The sequence below is a fragment of the Ostrea edulis genome, chromosome 3 (genome assembly GCF_947568905.1).
Source record: "Ostrea edulis chromosome 3, xbOstEdul1.1, whole genome shotgun sequence".
NCBI classification, from domain to species: domain Eukaryota; kingdom Metazoa; phylum Mollusca; class Bivalvia; order Ostreida; family Ostreidae; genus Ostrea; species Ostrea edulis.
In genome coordinates this window covers 42,168,063-42,186,972 of record NC_079166.1, presented here as the reverse complement: position 1 = coordinate 42,186,972, position 18,910 = coordinate 42,168,063, and the positions used below count along the sequence as shown (strand labels likewise).

The 18,910-nt window shown below is 36.8% G+C and overlaps 2 protein-coding genes across 2 annotated transcripts in view; both read right to left on the bottom strand.

The window, feature by feature from the left end:
* LOC130053561 (receptor-type tyrosine-protein phosphatase H-like) overlaps positions 1–18,910 on the bottom strand; it is a 412,921-nt gene that overhangs the window by 295,389 nt on the left and 98,622 nt on the right. The gene's annotated exons all lie outside the window — the stretch shown is intronic.
* LOC125673156 (uncharacterized) overlaps positions 1–18,910 on the bottom strand; it is a 271,989-nt gene that overhangs the window by 226,872 nt on the left and 26,207 nt on the right. The gene's annotated exons all lie outside the window — the stretch shown is intronic.

Genomic DNA, 18,910 nt, shown 5'->3' with positions numbered 1-18,910 from the left:
AGTGTGATTTACAGATTGTGTGCATTGTGAGTTTGAAGTGCACAGCGTTTTGTATAGTGAGAGAGATGTACCGAGTGTGTATATTGTAAGTGTGATTATAAAGAGTTTGCTGTACTGAACGTGTGTATAGTGTGTTGTATGGAATTTGTGATATACAGTGTGTGTGTATAATGTGAATGGTGTACAGAGTGTGTGCATTGTCAAAGTGATGTACAGAATGTATGTATAGTGAGGGTGATGTTTGAAGTGTATGTATCACAATACTCTCTGTGCATTGTGAGAGTGATGTACAGAGTGTTTGTATACTGAGAGTGATATACAGAGTGTGTGTATACTGAGACTGATGTACAGAGTGTGTGTATACTGAGAGTGATATACAGAACATGTATATTGTAAGTGTGATTTACACAGTGTGTGTATAGTGAGTGTGATGTACAGAGTGTGTGTATAGTGAGAGTTATGTATGAGGTTTGTATAGTGGGTGTGATGTACAGAGTGAGTGTATAGTGAGTGTGATCTATTAATGAGCATATAGTGGAAGTTATGTACAGAGTGTGTTTATATTCATGGTTATTTGCAGAGTGTGTGTATAAAGTGAATTTCATGTGCAGAGTGTGAAGAATGGAGTGTGCATAGTGAGTCTGATGTACATAGTGTGTATATTATGAAATGGATGTACAGAGCAAGTATATTGTAAGTATGATGTACAGAGTGTGTGTATAGTGAGTTTGATGTTTAGAGTGTGTGCATTGTGAGAGTTATGTACAGAGTGTGTGTATAGTGAGAGTGATGTACAGAGTTTGTATATATTGAGTGTGATGTGCAGAGTTTTTATATAGTGAGTTTGAAAAGTATGTGTTTTAGTGAGTGTGGTGTGCAGAGTATATTCATAGAGAGAGATGTGCAGAGTTTGTATAGTGAGTGTGATGTGCAGAGTGTGTATAGTGAGTGTGATGTGAAGAGTATGTGTATAGATTAAATTTATAGCGAGAGATGTGCAGAGTGTGTATAGTGAGTGTGATGTGAAGAGTGTGTGTATAGTGAGTGTGATGTGAAGAGTGTGTGTATAGATTAAATTTATAGTGAGAGATGTGCAGAGTGTGTATAGTGAGTGTGATGTGAAGAGTGTGTGTATTGTGAGTGTGATGTGAAGAGTGTGTGTATAGATTAAATTTATAGTGAGAGATGTGCAGAGTGTGTATAGTGAGTGTGATGTACATAGTGTCTGTATAGTGAATTTCATGTGCAGAGTGTGTATATAATGAGTTTGATGTACACAGTGCGTATAGTGAGTTTGATGTTTAGTGTGTGTATTGTGAGAGTGATGTACAGAGTATGTTTGTATAATGAGTTTGATGTGCAGGGTGTATTTAGTGTGAGTGATGAACTGAGTATGCTTGTATAGTGAGTTTGATGTTTAGTGTGTGTATAGTTAAACTGATGTACAGACGGTGTTTATTGTGAGTGTGATCTTTAGAGTGTGTGTATAGTTAGTGTGATGAATAGAATGTGTGTACTATGAGAGACATACAGAAAGTTTGTATACTGAGGTGTGTATGCTTGGAGTGTGTATTGTGAGTTTACTGTTTAGTATTAGTCTGTGTATTGTTAGAGTGATGTGCAGAGTGTGTTTTTTAGTGAGTGTGATTTACAGATTGTGTGCATTGTGAGTTTGATGTGCACAGCGTTTTGTATAGTGAGAGAGATGTACCGAGTGTGTATATTGTAAGTGTGATTATAAAGAGTTTGCTGTACTGAACGTGTGTATAGTGTGTTGTATGGAATTTGTGATATACAGTGTGCGTGTATAATGTGAATGGTGTACAGAGTGTGTGCATTGTTAAAGTGATGTACAGAATGTATGTATAGTGAGGGTGATGTTTGAAGTGTATGTATCACAATACTCTCTGTGCATTGTGAGAGTGATGTACAGAGTGTTTGTATACTGAGAGTGATATACAGAGTGTGTGTATACTGAGAGTGATGTACAGAGTGTTTGTATACTGAGAGTGATATATAGAGTGTGTGTATACTGAGACTGATGTACAGAGTGTGTGTATACTGAGAGTGATATACAGAACATGTATATTGTAAGTGTGATTTACACAGTGTGTGTATAGTGAGTGTGATGTACAGAGTGTGTGTATAGTGAGAGTTATGTATGAGGTTTGTATAGTGGGTGTGATGTACAGAGTGAGTGTATAGTGAGTGTGATCTATTAATGAGCATATAGTGGAAGTTATGTACAGAGTGTTTGTATATTCATGGTTATTTGCAGAGTGTGTGTATAAAGTGAATTTCATGTGCAGAGTGTGAAGAATGGAGTGAGCATAGTGAGTCTGATGTACATAGTGTGTATATTATGAAAGGGATGTACAGAGCAAGTATATTGTAAGTATGATGTACAGAGTGTGTGTATAGTGAGTTTGATGTTTAGAGTGTGTGCATTGTGAGAGTTATGTACAGAGTGTGTGTATAGTGAGAGTGATGTACAGAGTTTGTATATATTGAGTGTGATGTGCAGAGTTTTTATATAGTGAGTTTGAAAAGTATGTGTTTAGTGAGTGTGGTGTGCAGAGTATATTCATAGAGAGAGATGTGCAGAGTTTGTATAGTGAGTGTGATGTGATGAGTGTGTGTATAGTGAGTGTGATGTGAAGAGTGTGTGTATAGATTAAATTTATAGTGAGAGATGTGCAGAGTGTGTATAGTGAGTGTGATGTGAAGAGTGTGTGTATTGTGAGTGTGATGTGAAGAGTGTGTGTATAGATTAAATTTATAGTGAGAGATGTGCAGAGTGTGTATAGTGAGTGTGATGTACATAGTGTCTGTATAGTGAATTTCATGTGCAGAGTGTGTATATAATGAGTTTGATGTACACAGTGTGTATAGTGAGTTTGATGTTTAGTGTGTGTATTGTGAGAGTGATGTACAGAGTATGTTTGTATAATGAGTTTGATGTGCAGGGTGTATTTAGTGTGAGTGATGAACTGAGTATGCTTGTATAGTGAGTTTGATGTTTAGTGTGTGTATAGTTAAACTGATGTACAGACGGTGTTTATTGTGAGTGTGATCTTTAGAGTGTGTGTATAGTTAGTGTGATGAATAGAATGTGTGGACTATGAGAGACATACAGAAAGTTTGTATACTGAGGTGTGTATGCTTGGAGTGTGTATTGTGAGTTTACTGTTTAGTATTAGTCTGTGTATTGTTAGAGTGATGTGCAGAGTGTGTTTTTTAGTGAGTGTGATTTACAGATTGTGTGCATTGTGAGTTTGATGTGCACAGCGTTTTGTATAGTGAGAGAGATGTACCGAGTGTGTATATTGTAAGTGTGATTATAAAGAGTTTGCTGTACTGAACGTGTGTATAGTGTGTTGTATGGAATTTGTGATATACAGTGTGTGTGTATAATGTGAATGGTGTACAGAGTGTGTGCATTGTTAAAGTGATGTACAGAATGTATGTATAGTGAGGGTGATGTTTGAAGTGTATGTATCACAATACTCTCTGTGCATTGTGAGAGTGATGTACAGAGTGTTTGTATACTGAGAGTGATATACAGAGTGTGTGTATACTGAGAGTGATGTACAGAGTGTTTGTATACTGAGAGTGATATATAGAGTGTGTGTATACTGAGACTGATGTACAGAGTGTGTGTATACTGAGAGTGATATACAGAACATGTATATTGTAAGTGTGATTTACACAGTGTGTGTATAGTGAGTGTGATGTACAGAGTGTGTGTATAGTGAGAGTTATGTATGAGGTTTGTATAGTGGGTGTGATGTACAGAGTGAGTGTATAGTGAGTGTGATCTATTAATGAGCATATAGTGGAAGTTATGTACAGAGTGTGTGTATATTCATGGTTATTTGCAGAGTGTGTGTATAAAGTGAATTTCATGTGCAGAGTGTGAAGAATGGAGTGTGCATAGTGAGTCTGATGTACATAGTGTGTATATTATGAAATGGATGTACAGAGCAAGTATATTGTAAGTATGATGTACAGAGTGTGTGTATAGTGAGTTTGATGTTTAGAGTGTGTGCATTGTGAGAGTTATGTACAGAGTGTGTGTATAGTGAGAGTGATGTACAGAGTTTGTATATATTGAGTGTGATGTGCAGAGTTTTTATATAGTGAGTTTGAAAAGTATGTGTTTAGTGAGTGTGGTGTGCAGAGTATATTCATAGAGAGAGATGTGCAGAGTTTGTATAGTGAGTGTGATGTGATGAGTGTGTGTATAGTGAGTGTGATGTGAAGAGTGTGTGTATAGATTAAATTTATAGTGAGAGATGTGCAGAGTGTGTATAGTGAGTGTGATGTGAAGAGTGTGTGTATTGTGAGTGTGATGTGAAGAGTGTGTGTATAGATTAAATTTATAGTGAGAGATGTGCAGAGTGTGTATAGTGAGTGTGATGTACATAGTGTCTGTATAGTGAATTTCATGTGCAGAGTGTGTATATAATGAGTTTGATGTACACAGTGTGTATAGTGAGTTTGATGTTTAGTGTGTGTATAGTGAGAGTGATGTACAGAGTTTGTATATATTGAGTGTGATGTGCAGAGTTTTTATATAGTGAGTTTGAAAAGTATGTGTTTAGTGAGTGTGGTGTGCAGAGAATATTCATAGAGAGAGATGTGCAGAGTTTGTATAGTGAGTGTGATGTGAAGAGTGTGTGTATAGTGAGTGTGATGTGAAGAGTATGTGTATAGATTAAATTTATAGCGAGAGATGTGCAGAGTGTGTATAGTGAGTGTGATGTGAAGAGTGTGTGTATAGTGAGTGTGATGTGAAGAGTGTGTGTATAGATTAAATTTATAGTGAGAGATGTGCAGAGTGTGTATAGTGAGTGTGATGTGAAGAGTGTGTGTATTGTGAGTGTGATGTGAAGAGTGTGTGTATAGATTAAATTTATAGTGAGAGATGTGCAGAGTGTGTATAGTGAGTGTGATGTACATAGTGTCTGTATAGTGAATTTCATGTGCAGAGTGTGTATATAATGAATTTGATGTACACAGTGTGTATAGTGAGTTTGATGTTTAGTGTGTGTATTGTGAGAGTGATGTACAGAGTATGTTTGTATAATGAGTTTGATGTGCAGGGTGTATTTAGTGTGAGTGATGAACTGAGTATGCTTGTATAGTGAGTTTGATGTTTAGTGTGTGTATAGTTAAACTGATGTACAGACGGTGTTTATTGTGAGTGTGATCTTTAGAGTGTGTGTATAGTTAGTGTGATGAATAGAATGTGTGGACTATGAGAGACATACAGAAAGTTTGTATACTGAGGTGTGTATGCTTGGAGTGTGTATTGTGAGTTTACTGTTTAGTATTAGTCTGTGTATTGTTAGAGTGATGTGCAGAGTGTGTTTTTTAGTGAGTGTGATTTACAGATTGTGTGCATTGTGAGTTTGAAGTGCACAGCGTTTTGTATAGTGAGAGAGATGTACCGAGTGTGTATATTGTAAGTGTGATTATAAAGAGTTTGCTGTACTGAACGTGTGTATAGTGTGTTGTATGGAATTTGTGATATACAGTGTGTGTGTATAATGTGAATGGTGTACAGAGTGTGTGCATTGTCAAAGTGATGTACAGAATGTATGTATAGTGAGGGTGATGTTTGAAGTGTATGTATCACAATACTCTCTGTGCATTGTGAGAGTGATGTACAGAGTGTTTGTATACTGAGAGTGATATACAGAGTGTGTGTATACTGAGACTGATGTACAGAGTGTGTGTATACTGAGAGTGATATACAGAACATGTATATTGTAAGTGTGATTTACACAGTGTGTGTATAGTGAGTGTGATGTACAGAGTGTGTGTATAGTGAGAGTTATGTATGAGGTTTGTATAGTGGGTGTGATGTACAGAGTGAGTGTATAGTGAGTGTGATCTATTAATGAGCATATAGTGGAAGTTATGTACAGAGTGTGTTTATATTCATGGTTATTTGCAGAGTGTGTGTATAAAGTGAATTTCATGTGCAGAGTGTGAAGAATGGAGTGTGCATAGTGAGTCTGATGTACATAGTGTGTATATTATGAAATGGATGTACAGAGCAAGTATATTGTAAGTATGATGTACAGAGTGTGTGTATAGTGAGTTTGATGTTTAGAGTGTGTGCATTGTGAGAGTTATGTACAGAGTGTGTGTATAGTGAGAGTGATGTACAGAGTTTGTATATATTGAGTGTGATGTGCAGAGTTTTTATATAGTGAGTTTGAAAAGTATGTGTTTAGTGAGTGTGGTGTGCAGAGTATATTCATAGAGAGAGATGTGCAGAGTTTGTATAGTGAGTGTGATGTGATGAGTGTGTGTATAGTGAGTGTGATGTGAAGAGTGTGTGTATAGATTAAATTTATAGTGAGAGATGTGCAGAGTGTGTATAGTGAGTGTGATGTGAAGAGTGTGTGTATTGTGAGTGTGATGTGAAGAGTGTGTGTATAGATTAAATTTATAGTGAGAGATGTGCAGAGTGTGTATAGTGAGTGTGATGTACATAGTGTCTGTATAGTGAATTTCATGTGCAGAGTGTGTATATAATGAGTTTGATGTACACAGTGTGTATAGTGAGTTTGATGTTTAGTGTGTGTATTGTGAGAGTGATGTACAGAGTATGTTTGTATAATGAGTTTGATGTGCAGGGTGTATTTAGTGTGAGTGATGAACTGAGTATGCTTGTATAGTGAGTTTGATGTTTAGTGTGTGTATAGTTAAACTGATGTACAGACGGTGTTTATTGTGAGTGTGATCTTTAGAGTGTGTGTATAGTTAGTGTGATGAATAGAATGTGTGTACTATGAGAGACGTACAGAAAGTTTGTATACTGAGGTGTGTATGCTTGGAGTGTGTATTGTGAGTTTACTGTTTAGTATTAGTCTGTGTATTGTTAGAGTGATGTGCAGAGTGTGTTTTTTAGTGAGTGTGATTTACAGATTGTGTGCATTGTGAGTTTGATGTGCACAACGTTTTGTATAGTGAGAGAGATGTACCGAGTGTGTATATTGTAAGTGTGATTATAAAGAGTTTGCTGTACTCAACATGTGTATAGTGTGTTGTATGGAATTTGTGATATACAGTGTGTGTGTATAATGTGAATGGTGTACAGAGTGTGTGCATTGTTAAAGTGATGTACAGAATGTATGTATAGTGAGGGTGATGTTTGAAGTGTATGTATCACAATACTCTCTGTGCATTGTGAGAGTGATGTACAGAGTGTTTGTATACTGAGAGTGATATACAGAGTGTGTGTATACTGAGACTGATGTACAGAGTGTGTGTATACTGAGAGTGATATACAGAGTGTGTGTATACTGAGACTGATGTACAGAGTGTGTGTATACTGAGAGTGATATACAGAACATGTATATTGTAAGTGTGATTTACACAGTGTGTGTATAGTGAGTGTGATGTATAGAGTGTGTGTATAGTGAGAGTTATGTATGAGGTTTGTATAGTGGGTGTGATGTACTGAGTGAGTGTATAGTGAGTGTGATCTATTAATGAGCATATAGTGGAAGTTATGTACAGAGTGTGTTTATATTCATGGTTATTTGCAGAGTGTGTGTATAAAGTGAATTTCATGTGCAGAGTGTGAAGAATGGAGTGTGCATAGTGAGTCTGATGTACATAGTGTGTATATTATGAAATGGATGTACAGAGCAAGTATATTGTAAGTATGATGTACAGAGTGTGTGTATAGTGAGTTTGATGTTTAGAGTGTGTGCATTGTGAGAGTTATGTACAGAGTGTGTGTATAGTGAGAGTGATGTACAGAGTTTGTATATATTGAGTGTGATGTGCAGAGTTTTTATATAGTGAGTTTGAAAAGTATGTGTTTAGTGAGTGTGGTGTGCAGAGTATATTCATAGAGAGAGATGTGCAGAGTTTGTATAGTGAGTGTGATGTGCAGAGTGTGTATAGTGAGTGTGATGTGAAGAGTGTGTGTATAGATTAAATTTATAGCGAGAGATGTGCAGAGTGTGTATAGTGAGTGTGATGTGAAGAGTGTGTGTATAGTGAGTGTGATGTGAAGAGTGTGTGTATAGATTAAATTTATAGTGAGAGATGTGCAAAGTGTGTATAGTGAGTGTGATGTGAAGAGTGTGTGTATTGTGAGTGTGATGTGAAGAGTGTGTGTATAGATTAAATTTATAGTGAGAGATGTGCAGAGTGTGTATAGTGAGTGTGATGTACATAGTGTCTGTATAGTGAATTTCATGTGCAGAGTGTGTATATAATGAGTTTGATGTACACAGTGCGTATAGTGAGTTTGATGTTTAGTGTTTGTATTGTGAGAGTGATGTACAGAGTATGTTTGTATAATGAGTTTGATGTGCAGGGTGTATTTAGTGTGAGTGATGAACTGAGTATGCTTGTATAGTGAGTTTGATGTTTAGTGTGTGTATAGTTAAACTGATGTACAGACGGTGTTTATTGTGAGTGTGATCTTTAGAGTGTGTGTATAGTTAGTGTGATGAATAGAATGTGTGTACTATGAGAGACGTACAGAAAGTTTGTATACTGAGGTGTGTATGCTTGGAGTGTGTATTGTGAGTTTACTGTTTAGTATTAGTCTGTGTATTGTTAGAGTGATGTGTAGAGTGTGTGTATAGTGAGTGTGATTTACAGATTGTGTGCATTGTGAGTTTGATGTGCACAACGTTTTGTATAGTGAGAGAGATGTACCGAGTGTGTATATTGTAAGTGTGATTATAAAGAGTTTGCTGTACTGAACGTGTGTATAGTGTGTTGTATGGGATTTGTGATATACAGAGTGTGTGTATAATGTGAATGGTGTACAGAGTGTGTGCATTGTTAAAGTGATGTACAGAATGTATGTATAGTGAGGGTGATGTTTGAAGTGTATGTATAGTGAGAGTGATGTACTGAGTGTGTTTAGTGATTTTGATGTACAGAGTGTGTGTATAGTGAGAGTGATGTACAGAGTGTGTGTATAGTGAGTTTGATGTGCAGAGTGTGTGTATAGTGAGTTTGATGTGCAGAGTGTGTGTATAGTGAGTTTGATGTGCAGAGTGTGTGTACAGTGAGTGTGATGTGCAGAGTGTGTGTACAGTGAGTGTGATGTGCAGAGTGTGTGTATAGTGAGGTTGATGAACAGAGTGTTTGTATAGTGAGGTTGATGTACAGAATCTGTGTATAGTGAGTTTCATGTGCAGAGTGTGTGTATTGTTAGCGTGATGGACAGAGTGTGGGTATAGTGAGTTTGATGTGCAGAGTGTGTGTATAGTGAGAGTGTTTGACAGAGTGTGTGTATAGTGAGTTTGATGTGCAGAGTGTGTGTATAGTGAGAGTGTTTATCAGAGTGTGTGTATAGTGAGTTTGATGTGCAGAGTGTGTATACCGTATATAAGATTTTTTCCGCGTGTATTCAATTTCCACTTTGTTTGCGACGATTTCCAAATCACGGAAAATAAATCCGCGTAAATTTAATTCAAAGTTAGCTTTTATGTTATAACTAAACAAGATCACAGCCGAACTATTACATGTACCCGTGTGTTTTAAAATGAAAGTGTTAGGGAGATCATTCCCAGAATAGTCATGCTAGACTGAAATCGAAAGTAGGAATCGTGTTATAATTGAAAAATATACAGTCGTTGAATAAAGGTATAGCCATTGAGCAGGGGTAGATCTTTACAGTGCCACACCTGCTGTGTCACAGGATCTCGGTTTTGCAGTCTCATCCGAAGGACCGCCCCATTTAGTCGCCTTTCCAGCAAGCAAGGGGATACTGAGGACCTAATCTAACCTGGATCTCCATGGGATTATCGTGAGTGTGATTTACATGCAGAGTGTGTGTATTGTAGGTTTGATGTAGGTTTGATGTGCAGAGTGTGTGCATTCTGAGATGTACAGAGTGTGTGTATAATGAGTTTGATGTATGGAGTGTGTGTATGGTTAATGTGATATTTAGATTGTGTGATGTGCAGAGAGTGATGTACGGAGTGTGTGTATAATGAGTTTGATGTGCAGAGCGTGTGTATTGTGAGAGAGATGTATAGCGTGTGTGTACATTGACAGTGATATACATAGTGTGTGTATTGTGATAGTGAGAGTGATGTACAGAGTGTGTGTATTGTGAGTTTGATGTACAGTGTGTTTATTGTGAGTGTGATGATTGGAGTGTGTGTATAGTGAGTGTGATGTTTAAATTGTGTGTACAGTTAGTGTGATGTACTGAGAGTGTTTATAGTAAGTGTGATGTACTGAGTGTGTGTATAGTGAGAGTTATATGCAGATAGTGTGCACAGTGAGATTGATGTGCAGAGTGTGTGAGAGAGATGTATAGAGTGTCTTTATAGTTAGCTTCATGTGCAGAATATGTGTATAGTGATTGTGATCTACAGAGTGTGTGTATAGTGAAAGTGATGCACGGAGTATGTGTATAGTGAGAATGAAGTACCAAGTGTGTATAGTGAGTGTGATGTTTAGTATATGTATAGTGAGTATGATGTACAGTGTTTGTACAGTGAGTGTGATATATGGAGAGAGTATGATGGAGAGAGTATGATATATATTGATTGATTGATTGAATATTGTTTAACGTCCCTCTCGAGAAAGTTTCACTCATATGGAGATGTCACCACTGCCAGTGAAGGGCTGCAAAATTTAGGCCTATGCTCGGCGCTTATGGCCTTTGAGCAGGGAGGGATCTTTATCATGCCACACTTGCTGTGACACAGGACCTCGGTTTTTGCCATCTCATCCGAAGGACTGCCCCATTTAGTCGCCTTCTACGACAAGCAAGGGGTACTGAAGACCTATTCTAACCTGGATTCCCACGGGATAGTATGATGTATAGAGTGTGTTTATATGGAGAGAGCATTATGTATAGAGTGTGTTTATAAGGAGAGAGAATGATGTATAGAGTATGTTTATAGGGATGAAGAATGATGTACAGAGTGTGTTTTATAGTGAGGAAGAATGATGTACAGAGTGTGTTTACAGGTGGAGATAATGATGAACACAGTGTTTATAGAGAGATAATGATGTACAACATATGCTTTTAAGAGGAGTGAATGATGTACAGTGTTCATAGCGAAAGAGAATAATGTAAAGACTGTATCTATAGGGAAAGATAATGGTTTCCAAGAGAGTGTGTTGAGAGAGAGAGAGAGAGAGAGAGAGAGAGAGAGAGAGATCTGTTAAAAGTGTGTTTATGGGAATGATCTACAGAGTATGTGTATATTGAGAGAGAACGATGTACAGAGTGTGTTTATCAGGAGAAAGAACAATGTACAGAGTGTGTTTATAAGGAGAGAGAATGATGTACAGAGTGTGTTTATAGATAGAGAAAATGATGAACAGAGTGTTTATTGAAAGAATGATTTAACAGAGTGTGTTTATAACGAGAGATAATGATGAATAGAGTGTGTTTATAGGGAGAGAGAATGATGTACAGAGTGTGTTTATAAGGAGATATAATGATGAACAGAGTGTTTATAGAGAGAGAATGATGAACAGAGTGTGTTTATAGGGAGAAAGAATGATGAAAGGAGTGTGTTTATAGGGAGAGAGAGAGAATGATATGGAGAGTGTGTTTATAAGGAGATATAATGATGTTCAGTTTGTTAATAGAGAGAAGATGAATACAGAGTGTGTTTATAGGGAGAGTAAACAATGTACAGAGTGTGTTTATAAGGAAAGATAATGATGTACATAGTGTGTTTATAGAAACATAGTGTGCTTATAGGGAGAGAAAATGATGTACAGAGTGTCTTTACAGGGGTGGATAATGATGTACAGAGTCTGTTTATGGCAAGAGAGAATAATGAACAGATTATGTATAGGGAGGGTGAATGATGTACAGAGTGTGTTTATAAAGAGAGATAATGATGAACTGAGTGTTTATAGAGAGGGAATGGTGAACATAGGGTGTTTATAGGAAGAAAGAATGATGGAGAGAGTGTATTTATTGGGAGAGAGAATGGTGGAGAAAGTGTGTTTATAGTTAAAGAGAATGATGGAGAGAGTTTGTTTATAGGGAGAGAGAATGATGTTCAGTGCATTCATAGAGAGAGGATGGTGTACAGAGTTTGTTTAAATGGAGATAGAATGATGAACAGTGTATTTGTAAGGAGAGAGAATGATGTACAGAGTGTGTTTATAAGGAGAGAGAATGATGAATGGAGAGTGTTTGTAAGGAGAGAGAATGGTGTAGAGAGTATTTATAGAGATAATTACATAGAGAGAGAGTGTGTTTATAGGGGAGAAAATGATGAAAGGATTGTATTTATAGGGAAAGAGAATGGTGGAGGAAGTGTCATTATAAGGAGAGAGAATGATGTACAGAGTGTGTTTACAGGGGAGGAGATTGATGTACAGAGTGTTTTTATGGGTGGAGAGAATAATGAACAGATTATTTAATGGGAGAGAGAATGATGTTCAGAGTGTATTCATAGGGAGACAGAATGATATACAAAGTGTCTTTATAAGGGAGATTGAATGATATACAGAGTGTGTTTATAAAGAGGGATAATGATAAACAGAGTGTTTATAGAGAGAGAATGATGAACAGAGTGTGTTTATAGAGAGAGAAAATGATGAAGAGAGTGAATTTATAGGGAGAGAGAATGATGGAGAGAGTGTGTTTATAGTGAAAGAGAATGATGCACAGAGTGTGTTTATCGGTAAAAAGAATGATGCTCAATGCATTAATAGAGAGAGTATGATGTACGAAGTGTGTTTATAGGGAGAGAGAATGATGAACACGTTGTGTTTATAAGGAGAGAGAATGATGAACAAGTTGTGTTTATAAGGAGAGAGAATGGTATACAGAGTGTGTTTATAGGGAGAGAGAATGATATACAGAGTGTCTTTATAGCGAGATAGAATAATGTACAAAGTATGTTTATAGGGAGAGAGAATGATGTAGAGAATGTGTTTATAAGGAGAGAGAATGATGTACAGAGTGTGTTGATGGGGAGAGAGAATGATGTACAGAGTGTGTTTATAGGAAGAGAGAAAGATGTACAGAGTGTGTTGATAGGAAGAGAGAACAATATACAGAGTGTGTTTATAGGGAGAGAGAATGATATACAGAGTGCGTTTATAAGGAGAGAGAACAATGTACAGAGTGTGTTTATAAGGAGAGAGAATGATGTACAGGGTGTGTTTATAGGGAGAGAGAATGATGTACAGAGTGTGTTTACAGGGAGAGAGAATGATGTACAGAGTGTTTTATAAAGAGAGATAATGATGAACAGAGTGTTTATAGAGAGAGAATGATGAACAGAGTGTGTTTATGGGGAGAGAGAATGATGTACAGAGTGTGTTTATAGGGAGAGAGAATTATGTACAATGGGTGTTTAGAGGGAGAGAAAATGATGTACAGAATGTGTTTATAATGGCAGAGAATGATATACAGAGTCTTTTCATGGTGAGAGAGAATAATGAACAGATTATTCATAAGGTACAGAGTGTGCTTATAGGGAGAGAGAATTATGTACAGTGAGTGTTTATAGGGAGAGAGAAAGATGAACAGTGTGTTTATAGTAAGAGAGAATGATGTTGAGTGCAATCATATAGAGAGAATGATGAACAGAGTTTGTTGATAGGGAGATATAATTATGAACAGTGTCTTTATAAGGAAAGGGAGTGATGTACAGAGTGTGTTTATAAGGAGAGAGCATGATGTACAGAGAGAGAATGGTGTATAGAGTATTTATAGAGAGAATTACGTACAGAGAGTGTTTATAAGGAAGAGAATCATGAAAATACAGTATTTATAAGAAGAGAGAATAATGAACAGAGTGTATTTATTGGGAGAGAGAATGATGAAGAGAGTCTTGTTGTAAGGAGAGAAAATGATGTACAGTGTGTGTTTACAGAGGAGGAGAATGATGTACAGAGTGGTTTTATGGGTGGAGAGAATATTGAACAGATTATTTATTGCAAGAGAGATTGATCACTGTTCATTATCTTAACCTTGCATTGATGTTGAGAGTGTATTTATAGGGAGAGAGAATGATATACAAAGTGTGTTTTTAGGGAAGGTGAGTGATGTACAGAGTGTGTTTATAGGGAGAGAATGATGAATAGAGTTTGTTTATAGGGAGATAGAATGATGGAGAGAGTCTATTTATAGGGAGAGCAAATGATGAACATAGTGTGTTTTGGGGTAGAAAGAATGATGTTCGATGTATTAACAGAGAGAGGATGATGTACGAAATGTTTTTATAGGGAGAGAGAATGATGAACAAATTGTGTTTATAAAGAGAGAGAATGATGTAGATAGTATGTTTATAGGGAGAGAGAATGGTGTACAGAGTGTTTTTATAGCGATATAGAATGATTTACAGAGTGTGTTTTTAGGATGAGAGAACAATGTACAGAGTGTGTTTATAGGGAGAGAGAATGATGTACAGAGTGTGTTGACAGGGAAAGAAAATGATGAACAGAATGTGTTTTATGGTAGAAAGAATGATATTCAATGCATTAACAGAGAGAAGATGATGTACGAAATGTGTTTATAGGGAGATAGAATGATGAACAAGTTGTGTTTATACGGAGAGAGAATGGTGTAGAGAGTGTTTTTAGAAGGAGAGAGATCAATATACAGAGTGTGTTTATAGGGAGGGGGAATGAAGTACAGAGTGTGTTTATAGGGAGAGAGAATGGTGTCCAGAGTGTGTTTATAGGGAGAGAGGATGATGTACGAAAAGTGTTTATAGGGAGAGAGAATGATGAACAAGTTGTGTTTATAAGGAGAGCGAACAATATACAGAGTTTATTTATAAGGAAAGAGAATGGTATACAGAGTGTGTTTATAGTGAGCGAGAATGATGTACAAAGTGTGTGTATAGTGAGAGAGAACAATGTACAGAGTGTGTTTGTAGGAAGAGAGAATGATGTACAAAGTGTGTTTATAGGGAGAGACAACAATATACAGAGTGTCTTTATAGGGAAAGAAAATGATGTAAAGAGTGTGTTTATGGGGAGAGAGAATGGTGTACAGAGTTTGTTTATAGGGAGAGAGAATGGTGTACAGAGTGTGTTTATAGGGATAGAGAATGATGTACAGAGTGTGTTTATAAGAAGAGAGAATGATGAACAGAGAGTGTTTATAAGGAGTATAAGGAGAGAGGATTATGTAGAGAGTATTCATAGAGACAATTGCGTACACAGATAGTGTTTATAGGGGAGAGAGTCATGAAAATAGAGTATTTATAAGGAGAGAATGATGAACAGAGTGTATTTATAGGGAGAGAGAATGATGAACAGATTGTGTCGATATGCATAAAGAATGATGTTCAGTGCATTCATAGAGAAAGAATGATGTTCAGAGTTTCTTTATAGGGAGATAGAATCATGAGCAGAGTGTTTTTATAAGGAGAGAGAATGATGTACAGAGTGTGTTTATAAGGAAAGAAAATGGTGTAGAGAGTATTTATAGAGAGATAATTTGGAACAGAGTGTTTATAGGGGAAATAATGCTGAAAAGACAGTATTGACAGGGAGAGAGAATGATGAGCAGAGTGTTTTTATGGGGGGGGGGGGGGGAATAATGAACATATGATTTATTTGGAGAGAGAATGATGTTCAGAATGTATTTATAGGGATAGATAATGATGAACAGAGTGTTTATAGAGAGAAGATGATGAACAGAGTGTGTTTATAGGGAGAAAAAATGATGGAGAGAGTATATTTATAGGGAAAGAGAATGATGAACAGAGTGTGTTTATGGGTAGAAAGAATAATGTGCAGTGCATTAATAGAGAGAGTGTTATGTACGAAGTGTGTTTATATGGAGATAGAACAATGTATAGAGTGTGTTTATAGGGAGAGAGAATGATGTACAGAGTGTGTTTATAGGGAGAGAGAATGATGTACAGTGGTTGTTTATAGGGAGAGAAAATGATGTAGAGAGTGTATTTATAGGGAGTTAGCATGATATAGAGACCGTGTTTATAGACGGAGAGAATGATGTACAGAATGTGTTTATGGAGAGAGAGAATGATGAACAGAGTGTGTTTATAGGGGAGAGAGAGTGGTGTACAAAGTGTGTTTATAGGGTGAGAGAACAATGTATAGAGTGTGTTTATAGGGAGATAGAATGATGTACAGAGTGTGTTTTAGGGTGAGAGAAGAATGTACAGAGTGTGTTTATAGGGAGAAAGAATGATGTACAGAGTGTGTTTATAGGGAGAGAGAATGATGTACAGTGTTTGTTTATAGGGAGATATAATGATGTAGAGAGTGCATTTATAGGGAGTGAACATGATGTAGAGACAGTGTTTATAGGGAGAGAGAATGATGTACAGAATGTGTTTATGGTGAGAGAGAATGATGAACAGTGTTTTTAAAGGAGAGAGAAAGTGGTGTACAGAGTATGTTTATAGGAAGAGAGAATGATGTACAGAGTGTGTTTTTAGGGTGAGAGAACAATGTATAGAGTGTGTTTATAGGGAGTTAGAATGATGTACAGAGTGTGTTTATAGGGAGAGAGAATGACGAACAGCGTGTATCGATAGAGATAGAGAATGATGTTCAGTGCATTCATAAAGAATGATGTTCAGAGTTTCTTTATAGGGAGATAGAATCATGAACAGAGTGTTTTTATAAGGAGAGAGAATGATGTACAGAGTGTGTTTATAAGGAAAGAGAATGGCGTAGAGAATATTTATAGAGAGATAATTGGGAACAGAGAGAGTGTTTATAGGGGAGAGAATGCTGAAAAGACAGTATTGACAGGGAGAGAGAAGGATGAGCAGAGTGTTTTTATGGGGGGTGGGGGAGAATAATGAACATATGATTTATTTGGAGAGAGAATGATGTTCAGAATGTATTTATAGGGAGGGTGAATGATATGCAAAGTGTGTTTATAGGGAGAGATAAGGATGAACAGAGTGTTTATAGAGAGAAGATGATGAACAGAGTATGTTTATAGGGAGAGAAAATGATGTACAGAGTGTGTTTGTAGGGAGAGAGAATGATGTACAGAGTGTGTTTATAGGGAGAGAAAATGATGTACAGAGTGTGTTCGTAGTGAGAGAGAATGATGTACAGAGTGTGTTTATAGGGAGAGAGAATGATGAACAGAGAATGTTTATAAGGAGAGAGGATTGTGTAGAGAGAATTACGTACAGAGAGAGTATTTATAGGGGAGAGAATAATGAACAGAGTGTATTTATAGGAAGAGAGAATGATGAAGAGAGTGTCATTATAAAGAGAGAAAATGATGTACGGTAATGATGAACAGAGTGTGTTTATGGGGAGAGAGAATGATGGAGAGAGTGTATTTATAGAGAGAGAGAATGATGGAGAGTTTGTTTATAGGGAAAGAGAATGATGAACAGAGTGTGTTTTTGGATAGAAAGAATTATGTTCAATGCATTAATAGAGAGAGGATGCTGTATGAAGTGTGTTCATAGGGAGAGAGAATGATGAACAGTGTATGTTTATAAGGAGAGAGAATGGTGTACAGAGTTTGTTTATAGGGAGGGAGAGTGATGTACAGAGTGTTTTTAGGGAGATAGAACAATATACAGAGTGTGTTTATAGGGAGAGAGAATGATGTACAGAGTGTGTTGATAGGGAGATAAAATGATGAACAGAGTGTGTCGATAGGGATAGAGAATGATGTTCTGTGCATTCATAGAGAAAGGATGATGTTCAGAGTTTCTTTATAGGGATATTCTAAAAATGATGAACAGAGTGTTTTGATAAGGAGAGAGAATGATGTACAGAGTGTGTTTATAAGGAAAGAGAATGGTGTAGAGAGTATTTATAGAGAGAGAATTGGGTACAGAGAGAGTGTTTATAGAGGAGAGAATGATGAAAAGACAGTATTTACAGGTAGAGAGAATGGTGAGCAGAGTGTTTTTATGGGGGGAGGAGAGAGAATAAAAAACAGATCATTTATTTGGAGAGAGAATGATGTTCAGAATGTATTTATAGGGAGGGTGAATGATATACAAAGTGTGCTTATATGGAGAGATAATGATGGATAGAGTGTTTATAGAGAGAAGATGATGAACAGAGTGTGTTTATAGGGAGAGGGAATGATGGAGAAAGTGTGTTTATAGGAAAAGAGAATGATGAACAGTGTGTATTTTGCGTAGAAAGAATGATATGCAGTGCATTACTAGAGAGAGAATGATGTATGAAGTGTGTTTATTGGGAGAGAGAATGATGTAGAGTGGATGTTTTTAGGGAGAGAGAATGATGTACAGAGTGTGTTTACAGGGGAAGAGAATGACGTACAGTTGGTGTTGATAGGGAGAGAGAGAATGATGTACACCGTGTGTTTATAGGAAGAGAGAACAATGTACAGAGTGTGTTTATAGGCAGAGAGAATGATGTACAGAGTGTGTTTATAGGGAGAGAGAATAATGTATAGAGTGTATTTATAGGGAGTGAGCATGATGTAGGGACAGTGTTTATAGGGAGAGAGAATGATGTACAGAGTGTGTTTATAGGGAGAGAGAATGATGTACAGAGTGTGTTTATAGGGTGAGAGAATGATGAACAGAGTGTGTTTATAGGGAGAGAGAATTGATCACTGTTCGTTATCTTCACCTTACATATAGAGATTGTGTTTATAGGGAAAGAGAATAATGAACAGAGTGTGGTTATGGGTTAAAAAATGATGTTCAGTGCATTAATAGAGAGAGTATAATGTATAAAGTGTGTTTATTGGGAGAGAGAATGATTTAGAGTGGATGTTTATAGGAAGAGAGAATGATGTACAGAGTATGTTTATAGGGAGAGAGAATGGTGTACAGAGTGTGTTTATAGGGAGAGAGAATGATGTGCAGAGTGTGTTTATATGAAGAGAGAATGATGTGCAGAGTGTGTTTATAGGGAGAGAGAATGATGTACAGAGTGTGTTTATAAGGAGAGAGAATGATGTAGAAAGTGTGTTTATAGAGTGTCATTCGAC